Source organism: Narcine bancroftii, chromosome 1, assembly GCF_036971445.1.
Source record: "Narcine bancroftii isolate sNarBan1 chromosome 1, sNarBan1.hap1, whole genome shotgun sequence".
Taxonomy (NCBI): domain Eukaryota; kingdom Metazoa; phylum Chordata; class Chondrichthyes; order Torpediniformes; family Narcinidae; genus Narcine; species Narcine bancroftii.
In genome coordinates, this window is record NC_091469.1 from 110,286,236 (window position 1) to 110,309,225 (window position 22,990).

Below are 22,990 nucleotides of genomic sequence, written 5' to 3' on the forward strand. Positions count from 1 at the left end.
GTCTCACAGTAATCTTCAGAAGGGTTCTTGGTTTAGGCGGGAAACCAGGGTTATAGCAAATGGGGGTGGAGCCATCAGCACAACACACTACCAGTGAATCCCAGTTCATTGCAGGTATCAAGGGTTATGGGGGGGGGGGGGGGGAAGCTGGGGAGAGGGGCTTAGTAGGAGAATCGATCAGCTCATGATGGAATGATAGGGCTGAATGATGGGCTGAATAGCCTATTTCTGCTCCTACATCTTATGGTCTAACTTATCAACTTTTAGCCCATCCAGAACTGCAATGGCATCTTCCTTTTAATGAAACTGCAGCAAAATCTTTAAGTCTAATTTTTAAAATATTTATTTGATATTCACTCATGCTGTTGGTTTCATGAATACATTTTATGTTTGGAATCTCCTCGCAACTACCTTTCTCAGCAATTGGCCATAAAATTTGTTTTATATTTGCTGCCAACCATTTGGCAAGCTCTATCACATTCCTGTTTACCTTCCCTGTAAATTTTCCATAATCACACTGTTCCTTATTTATTTTAATAAGTCCAGCATATATTTTGACTTCCTGCTTTATTTTATTCCTGCTCTTCTCCAACATGAGGAGGCATCTGGAGTGTCATGGAAACATACATTTGCAAAGATCTTTGGTTCAAGATTGAAGATTCAAGATTCAATGTATTGTCATATTAATAAGACAGTGTCCTATTACATGAAATTCCTTGCAGCAGACAGATTTGCCACCAGCAGAAATTGCCTAAGCACTTATAACATTTCTTACATTTAGACTTGCAGTCAGAGAAAGAGAAGCAAAAGAGAGTTCCCTAGAGTCACTGAGTGTCCATAGATTCACCTTGAGCCTTTCCGTAGCTTCAATAGTCATGCAGAATCCAGTCCAAACATTGGCAACCTGAACTCCAGATCTGAATTTCCGAACCAGTCAGGGACCCTTCAGTGCCCTCAGCACCCCCTCACATTCAGGTTCCAATACTCAGTATTCCTCCAGCCAGTTTGAGCCAGTCTCCAGCAGTCTGCAACCCGGTGCAAGTTTCCCAACAGCAGACTCCAGCAGCCCACAGCTTCCATGGGTTCCTCACCTTGAGTTGCCAGCCACCTGCTGCCTGCGCTGGTCCCCAGCTGCAGAGCCCCCTCACTGCTCCACCGCCGTGGTCACCGTTTCGCAGGTTGTCTCCTCCGATTCTCCTTCTCGGCGGGGTGGGGGGTGATTTCCCAACCAGTGGTGTATCATCACATTCACCTCAATGAGCCTCAAAAAAGTCCCCGGGAGAAAAGTCAGGTGACCATCACAAGTTCAGTTGGTCTGGTGGTTTTCTGTTCCTTGTGGACCATCGTGGTGCTGGCTGTGGTGCAGCTGCCCATTCCCAGTCGGGTAGGAGTATGCTGGGTTTGGGTAAGGTGCCCGAGTGTGGGGGGGGTCTGTGGATATGGTCCTGGGTTAGCGTGGTCCCCTGTGCAGGGCAGGCCCCTGATAGACACTGTGACCTCATGTCTGTCTCGGTACATCACAGAGGCATATTGGAGGTTGGTGTGGAAGAGGTGGACCTTCTCGACCAGTGGGTTGGTCTTGTGGCCCCGTACGTGCCTCCTGAGTAGGACAGGGTCTGGGGAGATCAGTTAGGATGGTAGCATTTTCCTGAGTGCTGATTTCCTGGGGAAGGAAAACAGTCTTTCATGAGGCATGGCGTTGGTGGTGGTACAGGGATCTGATTGCATAGAGGGCATCGGGAAGGACTTCCTGCCACTGGGAGACGGGTAGACCCCTGGTCTTTAATGCTTGAAGGATTGCCTTCCATACTGTAGCATTTTCCTGCTCCACATGCCCCCATCAGGGGTTATAGCTCGTAGTTCTGCTGGTGGCTATGCCCCACGCCTTAAGGTACTGTTGTAGCTCATTGCTCAAAAAAGAGGATGCCCAATTGCTGTGGATGTAGCTCGTGTACATGAATAGGGTAAAGACGCCGTATAGTGCCTTTTAATCTGGGTAGGGGAAACGGGAGTACTCATCAACAATGTTGAGGAAGTACAGGTTCCGATTGGAAGAGGGCAGGGGCACCTTGAAATCCATGCTTAAGAGCTCAAAAGTTCGAGTAGCCTTGATCAGACGTGACTTGTTGGGCCTGTAGAAATGCAGTTTGCATTCAATATAAACCCAGCAGTTTCTAGTCAGGATCCAGATGTCATCAATGGAGTAGGGGAGGTTTTTGGCTTTGACAAAATGAAAAGCCTAGGGACCCCATGATGGCAGAGGGATTGGAATTGGTTGGACTGCGAGCGAGTGCACATCTCTGGGGCATCTTGGGGGCTCATTGAGCTTCCCAGGATGGTATAGGTTGTCGTAATTATAGGTTGTGAGTTCTATCCTTCACCTCAGGATTTTATTGTTTTAGATTTTGCCCTGCTGTTTGTTGTGGAAGATGAATGCGACTGCACTTTGCTTAGTCAGCAGGGTAAATTGCTTACTGGCCAGGTAGTGCTTCCAGTGGCTCACCGCTTCAACGATTGCCTGGGCCTCCTTCTCAATGGAGGAGTGTCAGACCTCAAGGCTGTGGAGGGTGCGGGAGAAGAATGCTACCAGTCTGCCCGATAGGTTGAGAGTGGCCGCTATGGCAAAATCAGAGGCATCTGGAAAGGGATGGACTCATTGATGGCATGCACTGTGGCCTTTCATGTGGGTAAAGGCCTCTTGAGCTTCTGCCGAGAGTGGTAATGATGTGGCTTTCACTAAGGGTCAGGCCTTGCAATCATAATTGGGACTCCACTGTGGGTAATAAGAGAAGAATTCAAGGCATCTCTTCAGGTCCTTGAGGCTGTGAGGCAGAGGGAGTTCCATCAGTAGTCACATATGGTTGGGATCTGGCCCAATAATACTATGTTCCACAATGCAACCAAGAATGGTCAGGCGTGATGTGTAGAACACACACTTTGTTTTGTTAAAAGTGAGGTTGAGTGCCTTGGCCACCTGGAGGAATGTCTCCAGGTTTGAATCATGGACTCACATGTCATGGTCGCAAAGAGTCACATTATCCAAGGATGGGAACTCATGCTGGTCCATCATTCAGTCAATTTCCCATTGGAAAACAGAGACCCCATTGGTGACCTCTTAGGAAGTGGTAGAGGCAACCATCTTCCTTGAATATGGTATACTGACAGTCCTCTGGGCAGATGGGGAATTGGTGATATGCTGATTTTAAATGAATGGTAAAGAATACCTGGTACTGGACGATCTCATTTACAATATCGCCAATAAGGGGAAGGAGATACACATCTAGCTGTGTGAACTAGTTTATGGTTTGTAGTCAAGCACCAGAGGAAGTTTTCCCCATTCTTATTTCCCATGACCTGGGCCCTCCAAGGGCTTGTGCTCGGTTCTATGATCCCCTCAGCCAGAAACCGTTGCACCTCTGACTTGATAAATGCGCTGTCCCCCATTCTGTATCTCCTGCTCTTGGTGGCGATTGGCTTGCAGTCAGGGGTGAGGTTAGCGAACAGGGCAACAGGGTACCCGGAGAGTGAACAGCCTGTACCGCTATGGGTAGGACGTGGCGTGCCCATTGGTAGTGTGTGGAAGGGGGGGGGGCAGTTTAAAAATTGGTGGTTGAAGAGAGTGAGAGGAGGATGGGGCCCATCAAATTCCAAAGTGACACTCTTGAGCTAGCACTGGAAATCCAGCCCCAGGATTACTGGTGTGCAGAACTGGGGCATGACCAATAGGTTAAAATGATCATAAGTACTGCCCTGATAAAGTTAGAGATACCATGCAGTAATCCAGAGTTTCAGCCAACTGTAACCTGGATGCCAGGAATATCTTGCAACTGGATGGACTCATCACGAGTGAACAGTCCCACACCATGTCATGAGGTTCACAAAACCTTTGGTGCAGCAAATGTCAAACAGGCAGGTGACAGGGCGTCTATTTACTTTGACCTCCATCATTGAGTGAGAGAGCTGGTGAGGAATGTGATGGTCGAGTGTAACAAAAGGCAATACCTGGAAGTAGTTAGAGTCGCTGTTGGTATTGGACCAGTAAGATGGCACCCACAGCACAGGCTGGGAAGATGGTGGCTACTCCGGTGTGCACGCTGTGCTATTGTTTGGGGATGAAAGTGATGCAGAAGTGATGACGGAAATGACATCAGCCAAGATGGCTGTCCCTACTGCCCGCACACGATGTTGCTCAGGAAGCAAGGACTGAACTTGCATACTTTAGCATAGTGCCCTTTCTTCCTGCACCTTGAGCACACCGCTTCTTTGGCTGGGCAGCACTTCTGGAGTGCTTTGGTTGGCCACAGTAGTAGCATTTCGGGGGCTTGGCAGTGGTGGCGGCACCAGTGAAGTCAGAAGGCCCCATGCAGTGGTTGAGTGGGACCCCACATCCTAAGATGCCTGTGCTCACGATCCCCACAAGGCGGATGCAAAAGAATCTGAGTACAGAAGGCTATATCCAGCATTTTGGCAACCTCGATGGCCTTTTCCAAGGTTGGTTCATTGAGCTCCAGTAGACACTGTTGGATATAGTCTGAGTGGATGCCTGCTACACTAGTATCCTGAACGAGCTTGCCTGTATAGACTTCTGCAATTATGGATATTTAGCCGCAGGCCCTCCTGAGTTCATGCAGGGCCAAAATATACTCTTCGAGGGCCTCGCCATGCCGTTGTTTGCTCATGGCGCTGAGGTGCCTGGAGAAGACTGTAATAATATGGGACTGTACCTGCTTTGGAGTTTATTCATGGCCTCGTCAAATCTCGCACAGCCTCTGATAAAGGGGTAAGCTTGATGGCTGACCCTTGATCGCAGCAAGCATAGTTTGTCATTGTCGGTATTCATGACTTGAGCGCTGGCATGCAAGAAGTCATTGAAGCAGATAACCCAGAGCTCAAATTGGTCTAGGGCATCGGGTGTTTGTGGATCAACATCTAGTGTGTCCGGCTTTAGCAGTTTGTCCATTGCAAAATTTTATAATATTAAAATTGATACACTATCAATAATACCAAAAGACTGGAGTTGCTGGACGACAGGGTTTTAGTACCATAGGGCTGTTCCGATCCTAGGACTCGTACTGAGGAGGAACTTGGCTTAACTGCCTTTATTAGGGGATTCCAGGTGGTGGAGTCACTGAGGGAAGGCAGCCCAGCCATGTATATGAACCAAGCATATACACAGTACCAGTAACCAAGCAATAGTACACCGTGGTGTTTCACCACAATCATACCTTGTAGACAGATAGATTCTGCCTTTGACCATTCTAGTAAGTCCTCTCTTTCTACTGCTATGTTCTCCTAAAGCAACATTGATACTCCCCTCATTTCTCCCTTTCTTACCAATTCCTATGCATCTTCTTTCCATGAATATTTTGAATCCTTTCCAATTTTTGAATTTAACCTGCACCTCATATGACTATAACATTGTAATCACTTGGTTAAATGTACCTACAATTCATCAAACTTGTGCAAAGTGTGTGACTTTTATGTCCATGCTCTGCAAATGTTATGTTCAACAGTCTTGTATACTCTATAGTTTTGTCCTGTCTTGAAACTTTATTTTGTTTTACTTTGATAGGATTGCTCTATCAGCCTTTTGGTACCTTTTTTTCTTTCAATGTTATTTTCCTGTGATCATACCCCTATAAAATTAGATTAAGCTTTCCCCACAGTATTAATGAATATTCCCCTGAAATCATTGCTCGAGATTAAAGATTCATTTTATTGCCATGTACACAAGATACACAAACAATCATGCATTTGCCCTTCAAAGGCAAACAAAAAATTGCTGAGTAAGCCAGAGTCATTCTTAAAACCCACTCTGTTGAGGAGTAAACTGTGCAGTCTGCACAGATTCCACTTTTTCCTGAACAGATAAACATCATTATCTCTTATTGCAGAATCCAATCCCTTTGTTGTACTGGAGTTACAGATATCTGAGAAGCAGATAGAAAACTTTCAATAGAAAAGTAATGCTCTCACTGACATTGAAAGGTAAACATTTTTGGTCTCTGTTCACATCCTGAGAATCAGACAACACTACTCCTTGACCCCTTTGAACCAACTATTCCCAATGCAGTGTGAGCTTAAACTTGAAAACTGCGATTGGGTATTTCTGAAGAATCGAAATAACAGTTACATATTCAATAACATTGCATTACAATTAATGGCATGTTGTCACATGTTACTTTGTGAGGAATTTACAAAATACATTGCCTCAATAAAATCCCTTTGAAAGTGGCAACACCAGCAGGAGGGACTTACCTTGAATTGCTGGAATCTGTGAAATTATCTGATAAGAAAATTTGCTCTGAACATGACCCCAAAAGAAAAATGAGTTGTGCCAAAATGAGAAATCTTGGCAAGAAGAAACAATACATTATAATTTGCAGAAAGACTCAAGGCAGGGAAACAATGGAAAATACCAATGCTGACTGAGAAACAATCTAAATCCACATTTTGCAGTCAAAAATGTTAATCAGAGAAGTGTTTTCAGCCTCATTATAGAACATTACACCATAGTATAGACTCTTTGGCCCTTGAGTTTGTGCTGACCTAATATATTTCTACCAAAAAAAAACCAAATCCTTCTTACCGCATAACCCTCTGTCTTTTGTCAGTGAGGTGGGCTTTGCGGTCTTCTTCAAAGGAGGTTGCTGCCCGCTGAACTGTGTGGCGCCAAGATGCACGGTTGGAGGCAAGATCAGCCCACTGGCGGTGGTCAATGTGGCAGGCACCAAAAGATTTCTTTAAGCAGTTGTTGTACCTCTTCTTGGGTGCACCTCTGTCTCGGTGGCCAGTGGAGAGCTCGCCATAGAACATGATCTTGGGAAGGCGATGGTCCTCCATTCTGGAGATGTGACCAACCCAGCGCAGTTGGGTCTTCAGCAGCATGGATTCAATGCTTGCGGACTCTCCCAGCACGAGTACTTCGATGTTGGTGATGAAGTCATTCCAATGAATGTTGAGGATGGAGCGGAGACAGCGCTGATGGAAGTGTTCTAGGAGCTGTAGGTGATGCCGGTAGAGGACCCATGATTCGGAGCCGAACAGGAGTGTGGGAATGACAACAGCTCTGTACATGCTGATCTTTGTGTGTTTCTTCAGGTGGTTTTTTTTTCAGACTCTTTTGTGAGGTCTTACAAAGGCACTATTTGCCTTGGCGAGTCTGTTGTCTATCTCTTTGTCGATCCTTGCATCAGATGAAAAGGTGCAGCCGAGGTAGGTAAACTGGTTGACCGTTTTGAGTTCTGTGTGCCCGATAGAGATGTGGTGGGTGGGGGGGGGGGGGCTGGTGGTCATGGTGGGGAGCTGGCTGATGGAGGACCTCAGTTTTCCTCAGGCTGACATCTAGGCCAAACATTTTGGCAGTTTCCGCAAAACAGGACGTCATGCGCTGGAGAGCTGTCTCTGAATGGGCAACTAAAGCGGTATCATCTGCAAATTGTAGTTCACGGACAAGTTGTTCTTGTGTCTTGGTGTGAGCTTGCAGGCGGCTCAGATTGAAGAGATTGCCATCCGTGCGGTACCAGATATAAACAGCGTACTCATTATTGAGGTCTTTCATGGCTTGTTTCAGCATCATGCTGAAGAAGAGAGTAAAGAGAGTTGGTGCGAGGACGTAGCCTTGCTTCAGGCCGTTGTCAATGGAGAAGGGTTCGGAGAGCTCATTGCTGTATCTGACCCGACCTTGTTGGTTTTCGTGCAGTTGGATAACCATGTTGAGGAACTTGGGGGGGCAACTGAGGCGCTCTAGTATTTGCCAAAGCCCTTTCCTGTTCACGGTGTCAAAGGCTTTGTTGAGGTCAACAAAGGTGATGTAGAGTCCTTTGTTTTGTTCTCTGCACTTTTCTTGGAGCTGTCTGAGGGCAAAATCCTCAGGTGTCTCTTAAATGCCCCTCCACTACCACCCCTGACAAGGCATTCCAGGCACCCCCCAACTTACCCCTGATGTCTCCCCTAAACCTCCCTCCCTTTAATTTGTCCAGATGTCCTCCAGTGTTTGGTACTCCCTCCCAGGGGGAAAAAAAGGCCTCTCAAAATCTTGTAGATGTCTATTAAGTTACCTCTAATTTTTCTTCACCCCATCATTGGGCATATTCAGTTTGAAGGATGCATACAGTCATCTTTTAAAACTTTGAGAGGCCTGCAGTAATTTAAAGTTCTTCAAAGAGGCTTTAGGGAGAAGAGAGCCTGGGCTTTGAGAGAGAGAAAAGGTGGGAGGGGTGTGAAAAGAGGGCAGGGAAGAGAAGATGGAAGGAAAGACTGAGATTCCAAAGAATTGGCAGTGATTCAAAGAATGGTCATTTAGAGTGTTTTCTGGCATATGTGCTGGGGTTGAACCTTATGAAATAAGGTTGATATATTTTCATTCTGATTTTGAGGGACACAAAATATAAAAACTTCAAACTCCTGGTGATGCCCCATCCTCTGCGCACCCGTCATACTGGGGGTAGATTTATTTTTGGAGTGTGTGCATCATTTATTCACCAACTCTAATTTCCCCACAAAAAGTAGAGATGCAGATGACATGAAGATTGGAAGTGTTGTGAAGAGTGGAGAAAGCTTTCAAAGCTTGGAGAGGGACCGAACCAGATTTTTTTATTATCACATTGTTACTGAGAAATAAAACATTTTTTTTAATTCTTTCCGTTGAAAACATAGTTCTCCATTATCATTAGGATTCTGCATTCTTTTCATTCCAGAATACCAGCCAGTCCAAGGTCATTACACAATCCACTGATGAATGTGATTGACTGATTTTGAATTCTTGTTCTGTTTGATTTATGCTGTTGTCGATGTGAAATGTTCCTCTTTCGAAAGTTGGGTCCATCTGGATTTAATGTTGAATGTTATGTTTGGTCCATTACTGGCACCAGTACAAGCTTATTTCTGATCATTTGTTTTTTTTGTCAAGATTTTCAACTAAAGTTTTGAACGTTTCATAAATATGTGACTGGATAAATCCCTGATTGATTATTTGCAGTGTGCTAAAACATTACTCAGAGAACTATGAGTCAAGCTGCAACAATACTGCAAAAACCTTGTCCTCAGGGTTTACAATTTCGATGGTGTACAGTGTATTTATTATCACATTGTTACTTAACATTGCAAACATCTTTGTCCCTGGTGCCAAAAACTAAATGTCGCACATTCAATAAAATAGAATGAAAATATATCAACCTTATTTCATTAGGAATAACCTCAGGCAAATCATGGGAACTGCATTGAAACTTTCTTCAACTGACTGAGGCTGGCTACCAGATCTCAGTGTCAAAAGAGTTTTTATTAATTTATTTTTGGAGTGTGTGCATCATTTATTCACCAACTCTAATTTCCCCACAAAAATTAGAGATGCAGATGACATGAAGATTGGAAGTGTTGTGAAGAGTGGAGAAAGCTTTCAAAGCTTGGAGAGGGACCGACCAGATTTTTTAAAAAATAGGCCAAAAATGACAGATGGAATTTAAGGAAGGTGTTGTAGTTTGGAAGGACAATTGTCCCTTGGTTTGTTCTTCCAAAATACAAGGAAGAATAGACAAATAAATGGTAGGACACTGAGGAGTGTGGTAGAACAGAGGGATCTGGGAATACAGATCCATAATTCCCTGAAAGTGGTGTCACAGGTCGAGAACGTTGTAAAGAGGTCTTTTGGCATATTGGCCTTCATAAATCAAAGTATTGAGTAAAGGAGTTGGGATGTTGTGGTAAAGTTGCATCAGACATTGGTGAAATTTCAAGTATTGTGTGCAATTTTGGCCACCTAAGTACAGCAAAGATATCAATAAGTTTGAAAGAGTGCAGAGAAGATTTATGAGAATGTTGCTGACACATCAGGAACTGAGTTACAGGGAAAGCTTCAAGAGGTTTGGTCTTTATTCCCTGGAATGTAGAACAATGAGGAGGTCTATCAAATTGCATCAACACACCCTTAAACTGGCACTTGAAGTCTACCCCCAGTATGACTGGTGCGCAGAGGATGGGGCATCACCAGGAGTTTGAAGTTTTTATATTTTGTGTCCCTCACAGTTAGGTTCATGGTGCAACTCACGTGGATTTCCGCGAAGAGGAATTTAGAGGCTAGCGCTATCTTGCACTTCACCAGGGACACAGTCAGGAATGAAACTCTCTGTGCTTCCTGTGTCAATAACGCAGCCTGTGGTGTCATCATTTACCTCAATGTCCATCATCAATTGTCCTAGTTGGTGTGGCCGGCTCTGGTCCATCACAATGGAGGCAAATATCAGCTCACTGTTCAAGTCACTGCTGCTATATCATTGGAATGGTTGCCACCAAGACGACTGCCAGGGAGATTGCAAAGATGACCGCCCCAATGGATCACACGCAGTGGAGTCTGGAAAGAGAAGCCAGATGCTACATCACCCTGTTCCATCGCACACCTGTTCTGGATGTTTGGTTCTTGGCCACTGGAAATGACCCCAGAAATGGGTGGCCCAAGATGGCGATGCGGGTCATGATCTGCACTCAGCACTGCTAGTGTGAGGTTTTGAGTGGCATACCTTGACATGCCATCCTATCCTTCTGCAGTTTGAGCAGGTCATGCTACAGGCCGGACAGGACTTCCACAGGTGTTTGCTTTGGCTGCAGTAGTTGCACCTCATATGTCGGGCTGTGGCAGCGGCAGGCAGGGAGCCCTAGTCCCAAGATGGTATCACCCATTTTCCCCACCTGGTGGCCGTGTGGCTTGTTGAGTAGGCCTCCACATTCTTTTGAGCAGTCTCCAGCGAGCGATCGGGCCATCTGCACTACTTCCTGAAGGGACCGGTCACCCCTTTATGTGACAGAAGTAGAAACTTGCTACTAGCCTGTCACGAATGAGCTCCTCCTGGTATGTCATTGCAGTCACATCCTGGCACCTACAGGCTTGCCCCAGCTCCCGCAGCCTCACCCCAGCTCCCACATGGCTCTTACAAAATTGTTGACTAACTCACCATGGACCTGGCATTGGGTGCCCAATTGGTAGCGAGCTCCGTATTGCTGTTACAGTAGGGCTATTACTTCATCATACCCTTTACAGTCACAGATTATTTAGTACATTTGGTGGGCCAGTGCTGTGAAGAGCAGATCATATCAACTGCCATTGGCTGTGATCTCGTGGCACCTCATGTAGGCCTTCAAGCAATCTAGCCACATGTCGAACCTGACGGAGGCCTCTGGTTCATTTGGATCAGTTTCCAGCTTCTCTAGTCTAGTCGCTTTGTCCAGGACAATTAAAATTCTGATTAATAAAATGTAGAATGATTAATGATCACCCACAGACACAAAGCAAGTAGTCAAATGTTTTATTAATCAGAACACTTTGGCCTGCCTCTACATGCTGCTGGCTCATCTCGAAGGCAGGTATGAGAGAGGAAACTAGGGCTCTCAGCTTTTATTAGGGATCTTTCAGGGAGGAGCTACAAGTACAGAAGATGGGCCAGCCTGCCCAGCCCAGTGAGGTCATGCCTGCAGTACTGCCTTTCACCACAGTGAGATTTGATAAAGGTGAAAGGTATAGACAGAGTAAATGAAACTAGGCTTTTTCCACTGAGGGTAGGTGTGACACAAACCAGAGAACATGGGTTAAGTGTGAAGGGGGAACATTTTAGGGAGACCATTAGTGGGAACTTCTTCCCACAGAGAGTGGTGGGAGTGTGGAACGAGCTGCCAGCTGAAGTGCTGAATGCTGGCTCAATTTTAAATTTTAAGAAAAATTTGATCAGGTACATGGATGGGAGGAGTATAGAGGGTTATGGACTGGGTACAGGTCAGTGGGACTGGGCAGAATAATAGTTCAGCACTGACGACAAGGGCCAGTTTTCTCTGCTGTGATGTTCTATGGTTCTATGCAAAATATTTTCAAGCCAGAAAGATACATGATTTGCTGGTCAAGGTGGTTTTGTTTGTCTGCTGCTCCTGTCCTTCTTGGTGATAGAAGCTTTTGAAGATGCTGTAGACTGAGTGTGTAAATGAAGGATATTTTGTAAATGCCACTGTGCACCAGTAGTGGGTGCCAATCAAGTAAGCCGCTTTTTCCTTGACGATGTTGAGTTTTTTTAAGAGCTGTTGATGCTGCGCTCATCCAAGCATGGGGAGTGTGGGGTTCCATCACAACTCTGATGTGTGTGTGTTGTTGACAATGGAAATGCCTTAGAATGTCAGAAGGTGAGTCATTAATTGAAGTATTCCCAGCCTCTTACTCGATGTTAGAGCCATACCATTGATGTGGCTTTTTCAAGGGAGTTTCCAGTAAACGGACGGTACCCCCTGCCAGATGATATTGATGGTGGGGAATTCTGTGATGGAAATAACATTGAATGTCAAAGATTAAACTCACTCATGCCCCTTGCAACACACATTTAGTGGAGAGGAATTCACTTACCGGATCGCCTCTCCCATCTGGTTGCTCTGCCTTTCCCTCTCCACTAGTAGTTCCTTAATCATTTCCTTTAATTATCAGATTCAATGATAACTTGATAGCTTGATAGTCTACCATATATGCCAGCATATAAGACAGTCCTTAAACTTTAAAAAATGCCACCCCAAAACCAGGGGTTGTCTTATACACCAAGTATGAAAATCCAAGCCTTAACAGCTAATTCTCAGCGATCTCCCACAGGGCTCATCCATCCAGACCAACAGCTGTCAGCTCTGTACAGCTTGTTAAAGGGTAGGGGGGTGGGTTCAACAGAATGGAGAGCGATGGATAAAGTAAAAGAGAAGAGTGTGGATAAAGAAAAGCCAAAAGTTAAAAAAGAGAAACGTGCAAAAGAAGTAAAGATTACCAGATTATCAGATTTTCAAAGCACTTTGAATGCCTGTAGTATTTGAAACAAGGTTAGTGAACTCATGGCAGAAATCAGTGCAAAGGGGTATGATTTAGTGGCCTCTGGAGCAATCTGGTTGCAGGGTGGAGAGGATTGGGAATTAAATATCCAAGGATAGCCAGGAAGTTAAGGATGAGATCAGGGCAATACTGAGAGATGATGTAAGATCGATGGAGCAAAATGTTGAGACCATCTGTGTAGATATTAAGAATAGTAAAGGGGAAATAAATCACTGGTAGAAGTTGTCTATGGACCACCCAAGAGTAACATATTAGAGGCACAGTCAAGTAAACCAAAAGATATCGGAGACATTTAAGGATGGAACAGCAGTTATCATGGGGGACTTTAACATGCACACAGACTGGATGAATCAGGTTGGTCGAGGCAAGCTTGAAGAAGATTTCATTGAATGCTTTCTTTAACATCATGTTCCTGAACCTACAAGGGAACATGCAATTTTGGGGACAAATAAAATTAGCGATCTAAGGGGATCCCTTTGGGAAGAGTAATCACAGATTCACAGTATGATTGAGTTTATCAGACCAATGGGAGGGTACAAATTCAGTTTAAAACTGGAGTGTTGTCCCTAAACAAAGGGAACTATGAGGGGTGAGGTAGGAGCAGTGACATCACTAGGGTTGGTGTTACCCAGTCTGATCACTCATGGTGTCACTTCCCCCTCACCCCCAATAGACTTCCTCCCACACCTGACCATACAGAATCGTTAGTAATTTTTTTTTGTGCTAATGTTACCCATAAATCGTAATTCCCGTAGATCACTGAATGTAATGGCAATATTTGTGAGATAATCAACTAGCAAAATTAAAATTATACCTTTAAATTACATTATCATACGCACAGAAGCAATGAAAACAACAGCTCGTGCTTGTGGCACGTGCGGATTAGACCACGTGATTTGAAGCATCATCGTAATTGGGTAATAACTAATAGTGGAGAGGGAAAGGCAGAGCAATCAGGAGAGGTAAAATAGACCATGGGGAAAAAAATGAGCACAAAATATAAAAATGTACAGTAACCATACTTATAATTATATAACAGAGAAAAGTGTGGTTGAAGCGAAGGTTTGCCCCTTCGAAGATGAGAAGGGGAATTGATATTGGGTAATGAGGGTTTGAATGACTATTTTGTGTCAGTATTCATGGTGGAGGACAAGTCAAACGTGTCAAAGACAGATGTTATGGACGTGTTTGAAGGTGAAGACCAGAATGTAATTGCTATCACAAGAGAGGTAGTTCTCAGAAAACTTGAAGGTATAAAGATAGATAAATCCTTGGACCTAATAGAATGCATCCCAGGGACTAAATACATGGCAGAAGTTATAGTTGAGGCTTTGGTGATAATTTTACAATATTCTTTAGACTCTGGATAGATCCCCAGTGGATTGGAATATGGCGAATATCATGCCACCTTTCAAAAAAGGATGTAGGCAAAAGGCAGGGACCTATAATCCAGTTAGTTTGACATCTATAGTTGGGAAAATGCTTGAAGCTATCATTAAAGAATACATAGCGAGGCATCTGGAACAAAATGAATCCATCAGGCAGACACAGCATGGAATCAGCAAAGACAGGTCTTGTTTGATAAATTTATTGGATTTCTTTGAGGATGTAATGTGTAGTAAATAGAGGGGAGCAGATGGAAATTGTTTACCTGGATTTTGAGAAGACAGTCAACAAGGAGCCACATAAAAGATGTACAGAAGATTAGGGTGCATAGAATTGGGGGTGATGTATGAACGTGAACCAATAAAAAACAGAGAGTTGGGGTATAGGGTAGAGATGTTTTTTATATGATTGGCATCCAAGTGGTGAGACGTGTGCCACAAGGGTTGATGTTGGGCCTACAACTCTTCATGACATACAGTACATAAATTATCTGGAAGAGGGGATAGTGTGTAGTGTATCTAAGTTTACTGATGACACTAGATTGAGTGGAAAAGCAAATTGTGCAGAAGTTATGGAGAGAATGCAGAGAGATAGAGATAGGTTAAGTGTGTGGGCAATGGTCTGACGGATGAAGTTTAATTTTGGCAAATCTGAGGTTATCCATTTTGGAAGAAAAAATGGAAGATCAGAATACCATTTAAATGGCAAGCGATCGCAGCATGCTGCCATGCAGAAGGACTTGGGAGTGCTTGTGCATGAATCGCAAAAGGTTGGTTTGCAGGTTCAGCAGGCTATCAAGAAGGCAAATGGAATATTGGCCTTCATTGCTAGAGGGATGGAACTTAAGAGCAGAGAAGTTATGCTGCAACTCTAGAAGGTACTGGTGAGAGAGCATGTGAACTATGTGCAGTTCTGGTCTTCTTTTTGAGGAAGAATGTACTGGCTTTGGAGGTGGTGCAGAGGAGGTTCACCAGGTTCATTCTAGAGATAGAGGTTAACGTATGAGAAGAGATTAAGTTGCCTGGGACTGTAGTCACTGGAATTTAGAAGAAGAGTGGATCTTATAGAAACATTTAAAATTATAAAAGCCATAGATAAGATAGAGGTAGGTAAGTTGTTTTCATTGGTAGGGAAGACCAGATCTAGGGAACATGGCCTCAAAATTCAGGGTAGTAGATTTAGGTCAGAGGTGAGGAGGAACTGCTTTTCCCAGAGGGTGGTGAATCTGTGGAATTTGTTGTCCTTTGATGCAGTGGAGTTGACCACAGTAAATATATTTAAATTAAATGTTTTTGCAAAAACAACAAATGCAAACTCTTTGTGCGTAGTAACCTAAGACAATGTCCTCCTTTGGAATGGCCACCCTAGTTAACAGTGCAGGAAAAGTTCAGAGATAGAAGATCAGGCATGATTTTAATGAATAGTGGATGAAGTTCAGAAGGCTAGGTGGTCTAACACTGCTTCTGTCTATCATGTTCTTATGAGCATGGGCATAAGAAAATATTTGTTTTATTGATTTTCAAAATGAAAATCATTAACACAGCCTGTTCCTTATCATCCTAAATTTTTCAGGCTGCTACAAAAGACAGCTGAGGTCATTCTCCTGTATAGGCAGGAGAAAAGGTCAGCCAAAAGGTGTAGCTGTGACAGTAGCCATTCATTTCTATTTTAACTGTTGTACCTTATAACTTTCTAGCTTGATTAATTTTAATTTAGTTGCTGCAATCTTACAAATTACATTATTTTAATCTTCTCAATTAGTTCCATTGGAATAGCAACTGGATTTTCTTCTTTCATTGCTGTTAAATCTAAAGTAGAAATGTTAGTAGTCCAATCTTCTTGTTCTTGAAGGTAATAGATTTAGGAATCAAAAGGTGCTATTGAGAAAGCCTTATTGAGTTGCAACAGTGAAACTACAGACTTGGTGCACTGGTCATGGAGCCATTTCGCGCAAAAACAAGTATTTCCACACCATTTTTCTGCCAAACCATCAGGTAGCTATTTCTACTAATCCCATTTTCCAGAATAACCTTCCAAACATTGGTAATTTAAGTACTTGAATCGATACTTTATGATACATCCCAACATTATCTGCCTCCACTGCTCATTGAAGCAGTGCATTCTGGATGCCAGACACTTCCTGGGTGAAAAAAATAATTCCTCACATTCTCTAAATCTCTTGCACCTTATTCCAAAACTATGCCTTCTAGTGCACCTGTGGTGTAAGATATTAATGTTTCAGGGAGATATAGGGGTACAAGTTTAAGACTGACTAAGCAATTGGGGTACTAATATAAAATACAACATTATAAAATGGCTTTTTCTCAAATGCTTTCATCCTTGAAACTGACAATTCTAATTAAAAGTCACAGCCTAAGAAAATTAATGGTTATTTGTCATCTGATTGTACCACTACAACCTGATGAAACAGCGTTCTCCAGTCCATTGTGCAGAACAATGCAAAATACGCGTGCAGACATAACACCCAGACAGACAAAGAAAACATGCACAGTATTGAAATAAATTTTATTAATAAATAGTAGAATCATAACCCCTTTCACACTTGCATCCCACTAAATTGGCCATTCAGTGTCCTGGAATAGGAATGGAGGTTTGGCTTTTCCCACTTGACCACTCCTAACTGGGACACTGAATGGTTTCACACTTGCAAGGAGCCATCCCCAGGGTTAAGACTGTTCTACTTTCTACCGGTGATGTCAAAACACATCAAGTAATGGTGGACCTCCCCTAAATCCTGATTCATGTATTATGATTTTATATTTGAAAAAATTAATCATGCCTAATGATAACATTATTAAGTTTTATGTACAGCACAGGATGAGCTCTTCAGCTCATGTTGTTGTTGGGCCGACCTATATAAACCTTTATAAGGGACCGTGGGAAAGTGCTAGCAATAAATAGCAATAGTGGACAATTTTTAAACGGCGAGAGAAAGTTAGTAGTGCTATAGTACACAATTTATATAGCATGGGAAAGTTGGTAGCTCTATTGCGTACAATTTATAAATACTGTGGGACAAAGTGATAGCGGACCTGCCCTCCTAGAATTTCATACGACAGAGAATGGGCTGTATGCATGGCTGGATGCACTGAGCATTCATGGAGGGGTTTCTCTGCCTCACTGAATTCTGGGAAGTCAGGTCCAGCATTGCTTTTTTCCATGGCCTTTATAAATTGTGCGCTAAAGTGCTACCAACTTTCTTACGCTATTTAAAAATTGTCCCCATTGCTGTTTATTTCTTCTCTCTTGCTCTCTCTCTCTCTCCCATTGCTACTTTCCCAAGGCAAAGTTTATACCTTCATTTTAATATTTTCTTCCTTCACGTACCTGCATTCACACAAAAACTTGGGTCATTTTAATCTCACAGTGCAATTACCCCTTTCACGCTTGCCTGATTGCAACACCGGCATCTGCAGACACTGGGGATTGTACTAGGGGTCAAGGCTGTCAATCCCCATCTGACACCGCGTTGAGTTGATTTTTCTTTCACACTAGACACTTTAAAGGCTGATTGGCAGTTAATTCCTGCAATCACTTGCAAGTATGAAATGGGTTATAGAGAGTTAGTTTTGGCAGTCATTCAGGTGTGTCACTGACTAAGGGAAGAAACTGTTCCTCAGCCTGGTGGTTCTTGCATTGATACTTCTGCATCATTTTGCCAACAAGAGAAATATCACTTGTGAGAAATATAACAAAACAAAGGATAAGAAACCTTGTCCTTGATAACTATATAACAAATGTCCATAGATATATTGGTAAACATACTTTTTCAACTGGATACCATCAAATTAAAAAAAAAAGTCTCACAATCACAGAATTCAAATCAGAGAATCTTAAGTATATCAGAATTGCACATGATACTCAAGCCGTAAATTCTGCAAAGCAAATTAATAGTGTAGTTGAGATTTTCAATTTATCAAGACAGCCACTGATTGTTGTCAAACTCCATTAATATCTACTTTAGCTTATGTAAATATGGCATTTTTAACATGTGTTTAACAAAGAAAATCTGCAGTTGCTGGGGTCAAGTGCAACGCAAAAAAGTGCTGGAGAAACTCAACATGTCTTACCTCATCCATTGGACGTAAAAGGTTCTAAGGCTCAAAACGCTGGTTACTTTTACTTCCTGTGAACACTGTGTGACCTGCTGAGTTTCTCCAGCACTTTTGTATTGCAATTTTAATACTGTTGTTGCAATCTGTGAAGACATTTATTCTTGATAACTTGAAAAATGTATGAAGGTGGTTCAAATCCATATTCAATTACTTACCCCACCATGGTAGATGTAGCTGATGTCTGATGATTGGGTATATTGCAGTCAATGGGAATGGGGTTGGCTGCTTAGCAATGTTTATATTGCACTATTTTCTCTTTTTTCTTTGGCTTGGCTTCGCGGACGAAGATTTATGGAGGGGGTAAAAAGTCCACGTCAGCTGCAGGCTCGTTTGTGGCTGACAAGTCCGATGCGGGACAGGCAGACACGGTTGCAGCGGTTGCAGGGGAAAATTGGTTGGTTGGGGTTGGGTGTTGGGTTTTTCTTCCTTTGCCTTTTGTCAGTGAGGTGGGCTCTGCGGTCTTCTTCAAAGGAGGTTACTGCCCGCCAAACTGTGAGGCGCCAAGATGCACGGTTTGAGGCGTTATCAGCCCACTGGCGGTGGTCAATGGGGCAGGCACCAAGAGATTTCTTTAGGCAGTCCTTGTACCTTTTCTTTGGTGCACCTCTGTCACGGTGGCCAGTGGAGAGCTCGCCATATAACACGATCTTGGGAAGGCAATGGTCCTCCATTCTGGAGACGTGACCCATCCAGCGCAGCTGGATCTTCAGCAGCGTGGACTCGATGCTGTCGACCTCTGCCATCTCGAGTACTTCGACGTTAGGGATGAAAGCGCTCCAATGGATGTTGAGGATGGAGCGGAGACAACGCTTAGTGCAATAATTTCTATCCTAACAACAATATTCACAATACTGAAATTATGTGTTCTGCATTATAACAGAATATAATGATCCCGCTGGCCACAGGACGTGTTGCACTGCAACCGGACCTCCTCCCTCATCACCATTTGGGGACCGAGGCAGTCCTTCCAAGTGAAGCAACACTTCTCTTTGTGGGTATGCAGGGGTGATCTACTGCATCCAGCACTCCCATTGTGGTCTCCTCTACATTGGAGAAAATAGATGCAGGCTGGTAGATGGTTTCATTGAGCACCTTGGCTCTGTCTGCTGCATTACTGGAGATCTCCGAGCGGCAACCCATTTAAGTTCCCTGCCCCATTCCCACGTCAACATGTCTGTCCATGGTGTTGTGCACTGTCAGACTAAAACCACCTGTAAATTGAAGGAACAACATCTCATGTATCGTCTGAGCACCCTCCAACCGGATGGCATTAAAATCAACTTTGTTGGCCCCCCACCCCCATCTATCCATATTTCTCCTTTCCTCTAGCTCTGTCTCCTGCTCTTTATTTTTCCTTCTGTCCCCCTTCCTTCCTGATCTGCACTCACAGAGACACTCCCATCCCAAATCAATTCTTTCCTGGTCTATCCATATCTAATTCTCATGTCTTTGCTCCTCCCTCCGCCCTTTCTTTCCTTCTCCCCAGGTTTTAATTCAGACACCAGCCTGCATTTTACACCTACCTTGAAGAAGGGCTTAGGCCCAAAACGTCAGTTATCTACCTTTACCTCCTCTGGAGGCTGCGAGACCTGTTGAGTTCCTCCAACATTTCTGTGTTTTCATGTAATGAGCATAATGACCTTTTCTATTTGGTATTAATAAAAAATACATTGGTTTAATTTTGAAATGTATTTCTAATTCCATCACTTCAAACATGGTAAAACAATTTGGAACAATTTCCCACAATTGCTGAATGTCATAACAAACTGCAAAGGTGAAATGTTGGACTATGGTTATGTTGTTCCCACATATCTCAAGGTCTATAATAAAAGACGTAGGACTGAGATAGAGAAGTATCTCCCAATACTGGATGTTTTTTTTTGCACCATATACCTTCTGAATTTTCTTTATCCTTTGTTGATTAAAAGGCTAATCTTTGTAAAAATTGTGCTTTCTTTGTGAAAATAATGAAACTAAAAGAGGTGGAATGCAATGCGTATCTTTTCTATAAATTACACAGAGATTCAGAAACAGAGGAGATTCCAAGGATTAGGTGGGGTTGGGGGAAGTTAACAATATGAAATGATATTGAATATGCTGCTCTTGGACTTTGCAGATGGTACATCCCCATCTAGTCCAGAAGAGAATCAGAATCAGAATTTATTGTCATGAACAAGTGACAAAATTCATTGTTTTGCCTGCTGCAGCACAGTTCACCTTACAACAATAAATAAAAATAGTGCAAGGAAAGCCAAAGTAAGGCAGCGACTTTGGTTCATGATCATTCAGGAATCTGATGGCAGCGGGGAAGAAGCTATCCTTGTGCCACTGAGTGCTCATCTTTAGGCTCCTGTACCTTTTTCCCAATGGTAGCAGAATGAAGAGGGCATGGCCTGGGTGGTGGGGGTCGTTGAACGTAGATACTGTTTTCTTAAGACACCACCTCTTGTAGATGTCCTCAATGGAGTGAAGTCTATTGCCCATGATGATGCAGGCCAAGTTAACAACCAATTGGAGTTTTTTTTATTATCCTGACCGTTGGCACCTCCCTACCAGACAGTGCTGCGACAAGCAGAAGGCTCTCCACCACACAAATGTAGAAGTCTTTGAGAGTCTTTGGTGACATACGGAATCTCCTCAAGCATCTCACGAAGTATAGCTGCTGGTGAGCCTTCTTTGTGATTGCATCGACATGGAGGCTCCAGGACAAGTCCACCCAGGAATTTGAAGTTCTTGACCCTCTCCACTACTGATCCCTTGATGTTTAACCCAACCCAGCCATATTATTTACAATAGAATTAATTAGTTTCTCAGTCTACTATATCCAAACTCTTTATTTTAAGTTGCTTGTAAATTAGGTCAATAACTCATTAGAATCTTGCTGATCTGACTTCAGAAGCAATCTACTTGTGAACAAGCATGGATGGCCTATCTAAGTTGATTGTAAATCCCTGAGAACTATAGACCCAATCAGCATCCTCTTCCAAATTCAGCAATTAGAAGTATCTTTTTGTGCTTAATTTGGCTCATATCCAACATATGACCAATTTTGTGCTTTAATTAGTTTGTTTCAGGACTTCTTCACCTTCTAGTTAATGTTATGTCAAGAGTTATGGATTGGATATGTGGGCATCCTCTTACATGTAAGTTGTTTCCTTAGAAGCAGGACCATTGTGTGTATCTCAGGTCAATTACATATCTTAAAATAGTACTAAGATCTCAAGATTGAACATTTTCAATTATAATGTTGTCTTTTGATTATAGCCTCTTATGGATATAGATCTTTAAATTTGGGCATGTCCGCACATTCTGTTTTTAGTTCTTCTTGTAGATTTTCCTTACAAACAAAAGATTTTCATAATATCTTTGCCATCAATGTTATTCCCATGGGATGTGGATTCCTAGTGTTAGCATAAAATATTTTGATATACATGTATATCATGGGCTACCTGGACATCCCAACCTCAGAATAAGATCACCAGAATCAGAATGAAAGAGATTGTTAAGGTTGTATGCATTAAAGTGCATTCATGTTCGAGTAGATGAATATTAAGAATTAGATTTGATTACAATATTTATTTCAATAGAATGCACAAATGCCTCAAAACAAGTTTAATGTCAGTTTCCTCATGTTTTCTTTGCTGCTTCAGACAAAGTAGGTGGGACAGTTGATAAGAAGATAAAAGGAAATTATTTGAGGATTGTGCTAAAATTAGATGTTAATGAAAGGGTCTCTGCTATATTTAAAATGCAGCTGACTCAAAGTTGCAAGAAAAAAATCTTGCCAATTGCTTATTAATGAAGAAAGTTTGTGATTTTTTTCCCCTCTCTACCTATAATTACTCTTGGGAGCAGTATGTTAACACAGTTCCACTATTTATAGATTTTTTTTAACTTTAATAAGAGCTTATCAAGTACCAGTTAACAAGAGAATAAGCAGCTTTGTGGTGCCTTCAACTCTAAATTCCATATATGATATTACTGTAAGATGGGGCATTAATAGAGAAGAGAGCTGGCATTGATCCAATGTAAAGTAGACAAGGGTGATTAAAAATAAACAACTCAGCTGTTCCAGCTTATACAACTAGGGGGTCATATGCAAATACCACAATGGAGGAGAAGAATAATGAAGAAAAATGCATATTCTCCCAGTTGCAAGTAGGAGCATGCCTATTTGGGCTGTTCCTAAATAACTTTGAATGACAGATAATACTCTGAATCATCAATCAAGAAAAGGCTTCAGCATGTTCAACTTGCGTGCGGCATCTTTTTCCTGCCAGTCTCAATAGATATGTACCTATCCTAAATCAACTATGAAGACTGCATGTTTTGAGGATGTCCTCTTATTGCTGAAACAAAGGGAAATGCAACCAAAAAGCAAATGTTAACTTGTCAATGGAGATAAAGCAGGGACAGCAAATAGAGCCACACGCAAGCTGCTGAAGAACTCAAAGGGTCAAACAGCATCAGTGGGAGAAAAAGATTGGTCAATATTTAGGGCTAGATTTAATCTTCATGTCTGAGAGTGTAGAGGAACAATAGCTGGATTGGGTGGGAGAGATTGGACCGAGGCCAATAGGGGATTGGTAAATGAGGGAAAGGTGAAAGATGATGGACAAAGGCAGTT

The 22,990-nt window shown here is 42.8% G+C and overlaps 1 long non-coding RNA gene across 1 annotated transcript in view; it reads right to left on the bottom strand.

Annotated features, from left to right (window-relative positions):
- The window catches only part of LOC138742487 (uncharacterized), a 102,712-nt gene that overhangs the window by 12,578 nt on the left and 67,144 nt on the right, over positions 1-22,990 (bottom strand). Inside the window, exon 2 of the long non-coding RNA XR_011344222.1 lies at positions 12,213-12,290. This is a non-coding gene — a long non-coding RNA (uncharacterized lncRNA). The remainder of the gene's footprint in view (positions 1-12,212; positions 12,291-22,990) is intronic.